Genomic DNA, 9,612 nt, shown 5'->3' with positions numbered 1-9,612 from the left:
AAACTCGGCACAGAAGTGAACCTTCCCAGAAGTAGCCAACCTTCCAAAATTCCTCCCAGAGCAAAGCAATTACTTATCCAGAAAGGTACAAAAGAGCCAAGGATAACAAAGATCTTACAGGCCTCTCTTATATGAGATACAAAAAACAGAACTGCTCTGTAAATGAAATAATCTGTTGTAGGAGTCTACATAGACTAAAGTTCATTGACCAGTTTATAGGTACACTTACCTTGTAGCTACACTTACAGGACATTTAATCGTGTGAACCTATCACATATGTGTAGTGTGTATGTGTACACTAACTGCCTGCAGCCCACATGTTCGCCAAGCACCATTTACTCAAGTCCAGGCAAACACTACTCTACCAGATTTCTTCTTAACGGCTGTTCTGGTATTTGGGGGGACTTACGGTGAATAACACATTCTGTCTTGCTTGGTTGAACAGATTGAGAGTATGTGTAAGAGGAAACATCAGCTGTGCAAGCAAAGGGAGTTTCAGGTTATCAACAGTTCCATCAGATGTAACGCTTAACTTTCCCTTTTTTCAAAGACATTGTTTTTGGAAATATAAGACATGTCTAGAACTGAGTTTGAGTGGGGAATATATGTCATGCTTTGAAAAGGTGTAGAAAGTGTTTCATGTTGTAGAAAGACAATGGAGTAGATCAAGAATTGATAAAATAATGATTAATTAACGCTACGATAACATTCAGATGGGCATCCATCCATCCATTTTCCATATCACTTATACTACACAGGGTCATGGGTGAGCCTGGAGCCTATCCCAGGGAACTCGGGGCACAAGGCAAGGGACACCCTGGATGGGGTGCCAACTCATTGCAGGTGCAAGGCAAACGTGCTAACCATTCCTGTAAGTGCAATATCTCTAGAACGAGTGGTTGAATGTTTGTAGGATTTATATAGAAAGATCATTGTAACCAGCAAATTAATTGATTAGATTTTGGAATGGATCCAAACAGGGTCAAGGTCACAGCAAGGTCAAAGGTCAGAAATAGTTTTTCTTCAATAACCTCCTTCCTGATTGTCATACAGATGCTATTTTGCACATTTCATATGAACTAAAGGTATATCTTTCGGCTATAAGGTTTTTTTTTTCAGTCAGTCTGTCTGTCAATCTGTCAGTAGGAAGTTCTTGTTAGTGTGAATAAGTGGTTAAATATAGGGTGTGTATTTGACCTGATTATAGTTTGTTATTGATCTTAACATGGTCAAGGTACACTTTAAGAGTATTTGAGGCATACAAATTAGTAACAAGGCAGAACCATAAGGTTTGCATTTGCACAAAAGTTCTGGCTGACAGATTGCACAGGTTTCCAGATTACTGAGATCACAGCTTAAAGAAACATGTCTGAAATTCAATCCGTCTTCATACCTTAAGCTCAGTCCTGTTCAGCCTGAAAAGGTTTTGCAATATCGTGTCAGTCTTCAACTTTCTTTTCACACTGGAGCTACAACGTATAACCAAAACCCACATTCAAATTATGGATAATGATGTAGTAATGTAATGGAGAAACCACAGCTATGGAGAGTCTGCTTGCTTTTCTGTGCCATCCTGTTTCATTAACTTCAACATTAGACTACTGAATGGGTCATGTATTGGATTTGGATTCAGACACAGTGGTTAAATTGTCTAAACAGGCTAGTGGCTGCTTTTTTAAAGAAGGCAACATCTTGGTCTTGTGAACAGTGAGGCGCTGATCATTATTATTATGAATTAAATCTGAAGCATTATGTTTTACTCCTGAACAGTATTGCAAAGTTATAATCATATTATATGATAAGTTAATGCCCTTTTAACAACAACAAAAAAGGCTTATTCAAACAGGAAATGTTCAGGGTGATTCAGCTACTCTATGTCTATTATTAGACTTTTTGGAAAAGCAAGTAAAAATACCTCAGACCTCACAATTCCATTCACCTAATCCTAAAAAAAATAAGTTAACTTCATGCTCCCACAGGTCTAGAGTTCACAGATCACAGGTCTTAGAGTGTTGCTAAAATATCAACAATATCATTGTTAATCATATTTTGATGAGTTTTCTAGCTAATTTTAAACTAATTAGTCTTGATGAATTAGTTCATTAGAGCTGAGACAAGGCAGGAATGGCATAGTTTGGACTAATTTCTTTCCCTGCTGTAAGAGAAAGAGTGAGCTAGTACAACAACGGTAGATGAGCTATACAGTGTTTGACAGAGGCCATTATCCAGAGTGACTTAAAAAGGGGTTTTGGTGTCTATAAAGCTTATACCCTGTTAAGGAGGAGTGTTAGAGACAAGAAATCTCTGATTATGTCTTTCAGTCCTCCGTCAGCCTTACAGCCTTTTATTTCTCTTAACTCTTAGTTCTGTGCTGCTATGAGCTAGAAAGTGTGATTGACCGCAGAGTGTTCAGGTGCCTGGAGAGTCTAAATGAACACACACACACTGACATATGCTGTTCACAGAGACTTCCAGTTTATTTAGTCTAGAACAGGAGTATTTATACACATAGATAACAGCATTGTGTGGGCAGGTTTCTACTTGTGCAGGTGCTAGACAGATTTAGACAAAACACACAGCACACTACGAAAATAAGTCTTTTCAAGATATAGAAAATAAAATACATGTGTCAGCTATAATAAAGGATGGCAGTTGATCAGCTTATTCAAAGAGGTAATTAAATGAATACATTCATCATAGGTATTTGATAGCACAGAGACACAAACAGAAACTATAACCCAGTATTCCCCGTATCTAAGGTGTCTTAATAGCAGTTCATAATATAAGAGCGTACATGATATGAGAGAATTCCCTTCAAGGAGTTAGTAGAATGAGCTAGAATAGCAACAACAACAACAATACACGGCAAGTGGGAATTATTTAAGGCTTATTTAAATGCTTGGTGAAGAGCTAGGACTTCAACTATTGACTGAGCTGTTCAGACAGCCAGGGGACATTCATTTCAGCACTTGGGTGCCAGACGAGTCTTGATCTTGATCTTGTTCTAGGCCACTGGCCAAGATGAAAGCCCTGACCCTCAGCTGATATCTTTGGGAAATGGGGGGTGACTCACCCAGACGGGCCCCAAGCACAATCAACACAGGCGAAGCCCTTTGTTCTCTTACCCAGTTCACAGTGTGTTTATCACACTGGTCACACCGACTGCATCAGGACACCTCATATATTCTAAGGGCCATTTACGTGACGTTTTCAACTAAAAACGAAAAACCTTTTATGCGGTCTGGCTGTTAGTTTATACAACAACGGCGTTTTGGGGCAAGTTTTTGAAAACAATGCTGTTATCGTCTCCATGTAAACATACAAAAATGAGAATCTGTGAGAACGATGACGCCATGTGCACGAGTATTACGTGTTCAGTCTATAGGCATGCGTCAGAGTACTTCAAAATAACGCACGAGACATTCAAAACTACAACGGCGGAGTATAGGTCTGTTTGTGCTGCTCAAGATTTTGAGTTTATTGACGCATCATCAGCAAAGTGTAGATTTACTGCATCACTATTATGACCAATGGAGACGCATTTGTTACATACACCAAATTATTAACCCACGTCTATTTCGACGAAGGGTATTCAAAGTCTTATAATTATCTTTGTAATTGTCTGTTTTGGAGTATATCTGTATGCTTTTATTGCTAACAAAATATAGAAAGCAGACTGACGGCCAGTACTCACTATTTGTAGTATTTTGAATTTTTTCAGTATTTAAAAATGAACGAGTTTTGTTAACAGAATTCTGACCTGGAGCACAAGAAAAGCTAAAAGATGGGGTTGAAGACAGATAAATCTATTTCCACAATGATAAAAAAAATTATGTACATTTCATGTACGTTAAATTACGTTACATTAGGGACATCTCAGAATTTATTAACCAAGTAAGACAAATCTATGCTTGACAAGCGTGAGTTTTCGCAATTCCTTATGACAGTGAATAATTTTCCAAGTCGAACTATCGAGATTCTTACTAACTGTACTCCACATACTGTAGATCATAAACCATTGGAATTATTTGAGAAATTTAATGTTATTGTGCTTTTTATCCAGAAAAACCACAGCTCCCCCTGTTTACTTGCATTTGTTTATCGGGCAGATAATCTTGCCCAGATCAATATGGCAGGAACGTTGACGTGAACGCTTGTGTGTGTAGGCGTGTAGTGTTTCTTTACAAAGTGACATCGCCAACTACTGGCCTGGCATGCATAATACAGCGCTTTTAGTCGTTTTCACGGATCCGTGTGAACGGGGATCGTTTTGACAACGTTGTTGTCTGTATGCAAAACCTTTCAAAAACGCAAAGGAAAGACTTTTTCATTTTTAGTACATCGTTGTCATGTAAACGTACTCTAAAGGACCAAGGACTGCAGGAACAATATAATAACTGAAATTGCCTATTTTCTTCCATGTGTTATTCTGTATTGTCCTAAATTGTCCTGCTTGTAACCACAAAGTTGCATTTTGAGATTTGATTGTTTAACATGCATGAATATGATTGATTATGAATGTAAGTGTGTGATCGAATATTAGTAATGTGTTAACAGCGGCCAACATATGTTTGGTTTGGTATGTGCGTGTTCTTTGAGTGATTTCCTGAACAATGAGAATAAGGAAAATCAGGTAGAATGTTCTTAGGTATTGGTACCAACTCTCCAATCAACATATTTGTGGAGTACTCATCAACTAACAGCTGCAAGTTATCTTCAACCCACATCTTAAGGAGTTATCTTCAACTAACATCTGCAAGAGTACTCTGCAACCAATGTTTGTAATGATAATGATAGTCAGTCTTTACTGGTCACATCTACAGTAGAGCACAGTGAAATTGTTTTCTTCGCATACCCCATGCCTGTCATGAAGCTGGGGTCAGAGCGCAGGGTCAGCCGTGAGCTGTGTGAGCTGGTTCCTGCAAAGCTTCCTAAATCTAGTTGTGAAAGAACCAGAAGAATTGCCACCAATCTCCTCAGGCAGCCTGGCTACGAGACGCCACTCCATTCACCATTCCGATTGGTCTTTCTAGACGCTTCTCAAAAGCAACCAGACCTCTGACGAATCCCCACCAACCGGAAATGCAAGCGAGCACCTCCAGGTCTCAGTCGACGCTGGTGTATTTAATAGAGCCCTTCTAAAACGGAGCGAAAATGAAATTAATTGTTGATGGCTTGTTCAGGTAGCAGTCTAAGAACAGCGTATGGCGTTAAAACTAGGGAGCCGTTCATTCTTCGTCAAAGTTATTTTCACCCCCTGTTTGTGTGTGTGTGTGTGTGTGAATTTATGTGTTAGAATAGTTTCTGTGTATTAGAATAGTTTAATAAAGTTTTATCTGATTTTAATTACAAGTGTCTCTTGTCTATATTTATGATTTATTGTCTTAAGTTGTCCAATCTTGTTACTGTGCTCATAATTCGTGTTTTACATTAGGACATTATTGCTGGTGGCTACGGAGGTAATATCTAATGCATAATTTATAACTACACTAATTTCAACTTATCGCTGGATGAATAGATGATCAGAAATATTACATTAGCAACATTTCCCCCTTACAAGCTGATCTGCTAGTCTCTCCATATTGAGCAACAGCTCAATCTAAACAGCTAATTTTCCCTGTGCTAATATATATATATAAAATGGATTTCAGCCGTCTAGGAAAGCAAATGTGAGACATATTTTATACAAGTCTTTGTTTACTCAAGCATACTGAAACATTTTACTGAGGTAGGGCCAGGGGTGCTCATCCTCAAGTTCATCATTGAACACAGATAAGCCATTGGACTGCAGACACGTGGATAGCTATAGTGCTAACTCCATTGTGTAGCATGAAAAGGTCAAAGTAGATATCAAACTGGCATCATTCTTGATCATCTAGGAACACATCTGGATGGTTTAAACTGAAATAACTGAATTCTAAAAAGAAATTATTGTATTCTACACTGAGCCCATTTAATTGATCGGCTGGATGAGAAAAGAGACCTTTGTGGTTTGTAATGAGTACTTTAAAAAGTCAATATACAAACATAAGGAGTAAAAGTATTCAATTTCAATAACACTATATAATATCAAGGTCGCATATTCACAGAAACAACAGTAACTGGAACCTGGTGTAGCAGTTAATTCAGGTGTGTTTGACCTGAACCACCATATAAACACCATTTGGTTAAACGTTCCTCGCTACTGAATTACATTCAATTACAATATGGCCCATTCAAAAGAGCTTACACTACAACTCAGAAGAAAACTTGTTAAAGCCCAGAAGACTGGAAACTATTACCACAGGTTTTCAAATGACTCTGGCCTTCATCGCTTCACACTCAGGAAGATGGTTTGCAAATGGAAGAAATGCATCACCCTAAGAGTGGGTGTCCTACAAAGACCAGTACAAAGACTACATGTTGGAATCGTCCATTTCACGGCTAATGGATGTTCTTGGATGTCCTTAGAAACCGCTGTTCAAAAACTGAAGCGGTGTTCAAAATAGAAATGAGCCAAAACTTTACTTTAACTTTTTGTAGAGTGTAGAAAGAAACAGGCTTGGAATTATTGAACAAGACTGAGTGGAAGCTAAAGAAGAGCTAAAGAAGCTTTAATGTCAGTCAAGAGCTATTCAATTAAATTCAACTTTTTTTTGTACAGTGGTTCCATCAATAGATACTATCACTAATACTAATTCTAATAGGATATCATTTCTAATATGAACAGTTCATACATAGAGAGTGTATGGACTTGTTGGACATTCCACTGAATTAAACAATAAAGAAAAAGGTATAATCATAGATATGGTGAATTTTTCTGTAAGGAAACTTAACATTTTGGAAGGAGTCTCCAGTGTCAGTACTTTTTAGCAGTTGAAAGTAAATAAGTATAAAAAAACGTTATTAATTTTTTTCCACCACTGGAAAAATCTTAAGGACACATGACTTTGCGGTATCTCTGTAACAAGCTGTATTTTTTTCGTTTGTGTTGTATTAACATCAAGAGAAAGTGAGAGAACTGTTTATATATCCCACATATTGTACAAGGGCAACTAACTAATTTTGTAAACATTCCACAACAGTAATGTAACTATAAATGGATAAAAAATGTTAATCAATGGGAAACTACTTCAAGGTGCTAACATCACACCATGTTGTGTTCTATTCCTTACTTAAACGAAATAGACTGACGGTAGCAGTTTGCTTTATCTGATGGAGCCAAGAGTTTAAAAGCAAATCCGGCAAGCTTGTGATTAGTCTGGATTTATTCTTCACCTATTAAGGAAGCATTATAATCGATTTGTTTTATTTCTCAGTACCAGGATCATCAAGCTTCACTGGATGCACACATTTTAATTCTTTCCTAAACAAACATTACTGCACCACTTCTACTGATCTCAGAATGCATGACTGCAAATCTGTCGCTCTCTATAATTTACTGCTTCACTCTGCCTCCCTCTTTTTGCAGTGTGGACACATGAAGCCTGGAATGTGTTAAATGAATTCCTCCGGCTCCTGTCCCTTGTGGCCACAAACTCGCTCCCCATCATTACCCAAGAACCACAACTCTGTTCATGAATTCGGCATCCAGCCTTTATTAGAAGCTTTGCCTGTAGAAATAGTGCTAAGATTCCCCCATGTCTAAAAGAGTCCTAAAACAGACCAAAAGACAATTTCTGTTTCAAGTGACATTGGTTTTAATTATACTGTCTGTCATCTTAAAATCTTAATTGGCTTAATAAGCACACACCAAGGGAATGTATAATCACAAGGAACCCAGGCATCATAAAGCAACCATTCATTAAATTACAGAATATCATCTTCTCAGGAGAGAAGATTCACATGTGCTGCATTATATATAGTATAGTGTGAGGGGACATATGTATTCAGACACTTTTTTTTGTTATTTAATATACTTCCAGTGCATATACACTTCAAACTGACAATGTTTTATTTATTTATTTATTTTTTAACTTATAATTATGAACAAAAAATTATGTATTCACAAACAGAATTGTTTTTTTTTTTTTTTTTTTAAAAACTGATAGAGAAAAAGTAAATCAGACACTGTATGTATATATCTATATCTATCTATCTATCTATCTAAATAAAATATACATATATTGTATATGTGTACATATATAATGTACACATATACATCCCCGTGACCCTGAAGAAGGAGTAAGCGGTAGAAGATGGATGGATGGACACATACATACAGTGGGGGAAATAAGTATTGGAAACTTCAACATTTTTTCAGTAAATGTATTTCCAATGAGGTTATTCACACGAAATTTTCACCAGACATCATATTAACTCAAGAATATAAATATATTCTTTATAAATATAAAAAATTCACAACATTAAAGTCCATAGATAAAGTTATGTGTAATAAAGTGGAATGACACGGGGAAAAAAGTATTGAACACTAAGAAAAGGCAGTTCTCCAAAGCAAGGTAAGGCAAGGAACCAGCTGAAATCCATAAGTAATTACACCCCCTATCTGTGCAAATGAATATCAGCTGGGTTAGTAAATTGATGGTCTATAAAAAGGCTTTTTGTTACCAAGGTGTCACACAAGAAACATCTCATGATGGGTAAAAGCAAAGAGCTCACCCAAGACCTTCACAATATTATTGTTGTGAAACATATTGATGGAATCAGATACAGAGGTATTTCAAAACTTCTAAATCTTGAAGTAAGCACCATTGAGGCCATTATCCGCAAGTGGAAGCAACATCACTCCATCATCAACCGGCCACGCAGAGGAGCTCCTCGCAAGATTTCTGAGCAGGGAGTCAGAAGAAAAGTCAGAAGAGTAGCCCAAGAGCCAAGGACCACTCAGAAAGAGCTCCAGAAACACTTGGATGCAGCAGGTGTCATCGTCACAGAGAAAACAATAGGCAATGCACTCCACTGCTCACGCTCACCCGCAAGACTCCATTAATAAAGAAAAGGCATGCTGAAGCTCGATGAAAGTTTGCTACAACTCATTTGAACAAGCCTATTAAATACTGGGAGAATGTAGTCATCACATGGTACTGGCAGACTTCATGAACCAGGATGATGAAGATGAGACGTGGGTGGACCTTCCAGCAGGACAACGATCTAAGGAAACTCTAAATTGGTTTCAGAGAAAAATCCAGCGTTCAATGCATTCATGTTCAATACTTATTTCCCCTACTGTGTGTGTGATTATATATATATATATATATATATATGACACACACACACACACACACCCCGGGTATGGAGAAAGAATGGTTGCATATATGCTTCCAAGAACACCAAACCCATCTTCGACATTTTAGAGGAGAATTTAATCTCATCAGACAAGAAATTGAATCTGAGGAGATGATGATGAATCTCCTGACTTTCAAGTCTAACATTGGGACCTTTGGGGAATTGTTAGAACTACTGATATTTCCTATAGATATAAAGTCAAAACACATTATGTGTGTAAATTTGAAGTGCATATATGCACTGGAAGTATATTAAATAACAAAACCAAAAGTATCTGAATACTTATTTGTAAGCGTACGTTTAAACACTAAACTTGACGCTGCATTTCTGGGAAAGTGACAGCATGCTCATTTACGATTCATGGTTCATTTCAAACGATAGATTTTT

The sequence above is a fragment of the Ictalurus furcatus genome, chromosome 1 (assembly GCF_023375685.1).
Source record: "Ictalurus furcatus strain D&B chromosome 1, Billie_1.0, whole genome shotgun sequence".
Taxonomy (NCBI): Eukaryota; Metazoa; Chordata; class Actinopteri; order Siluriformes; family Ictaluridae; genus Ictalurus; species Ictalurus furcatus.
The sequence above is the reverse complement of the archived record's forward strand: the minus strand, read 5'-3'. Positions refer to the sequence as shown.